At 61.3% G+C, this 747-nt stretch overlaps 1 protein-coding gene across 6 annotated transcripts in view; it reads left to right on the forward strand.

Annotated features, from left to right (window-relative positions):
- Positions 1 to 6: 6 nt before the first annotated feature.
- Positions 7 to 747, forward strand: part of MED9 (mediator complex subunit 9) — a 6,186-nt gene continuing 5,445 nt past the window's right edge. For all 6 annotated transcript variants that reach the window (XM_035890860.1, XM_035890861.1, XM_035890862.1 and 3 more), the window contains exon 1: positions 7 to 716. The gene's annotated coding sequence lies outside the window, so the exon portion shown is untranslated. The remainder of the gene's footprint in view (positions 717 to 747) is intronic.

The following is a 747-nucleotide window of genomic DNA, read 5'->3' on the forward strand; positions in this document are numbered from 1 at the left end:
CTCTGCACCGGGCCCGGCCCGGGTACCTCATCCCTGCTCCAGCCACCCCGCTCTAACGGTGCTGCCTGAGCCCCAGCGTCCCCAGGGTGCCCTGGGTGGGGAGCAGGGCTATGGGGTGCCCTCTTTAACGATGCTTACCCACCCTCAGCATCCTCAGGGTGCCCTGGACAGGGAGCGGGGCGATGGGATCCCCCTCTAATGATGTTCTCCAGCCCTCAACATGCCTGGGGTGCCCCGCATGGGGAGCAGGACAGCGGGATCCCCTTTCTAATTATGCTCTCCCAACTGCCAACATCCTTGGGGTGCCCTGGATGGGGAGCAGGACAGCGGGATCCCAACTGCCAACATCCTTGGGGTGCCCTGGATGGGGAGCAGGACAGCGGGATCCCCTTTCTAATTATGCTCTCCCAACTGCCAACATCCTTGGGATGCCCTGGATGGGGAGCAGGACAGCGGGATCCCCTTTCTAATTATGCTCTCCCAACTGCCAGCATCCTTGGGGTGCCCTGGATGGGGAGCAGGGCAATGGGGTCACCCCTCCAGTGATGCTCTCCAACTTTCCAGAATCTCCTCTGCCCTTTTTCTCGCAGCAGTAGTTCCTGGGAAGAGTTTCAGAGGGAGCTGACACAGCCCCAAGTCCATCTCCGCTCTTGAGTCACGCCAATACCTGGGTGGTGTTTGGTCCCCCAGACAGTGCAGGTGCTCCGATGGCCCAGGTACACTGCCCCACCATTAACACCCAGGAGC

Source organism: Egretta garzetta, unplaced genomic scaffold (genome assembly GCF_000687185.1).
Source record: "Egretta garzetta isolate BGI_Z169 unplaced genomic scaffold, ASM68718v1 scaffold83, whole genome shotgun sequence".
Lineage (NCBI taxonomy): Eukaryota > Metazoa > Chordata > Aves > Pelecaniformes > Ardeidae > Egretta > Egretta garzetta.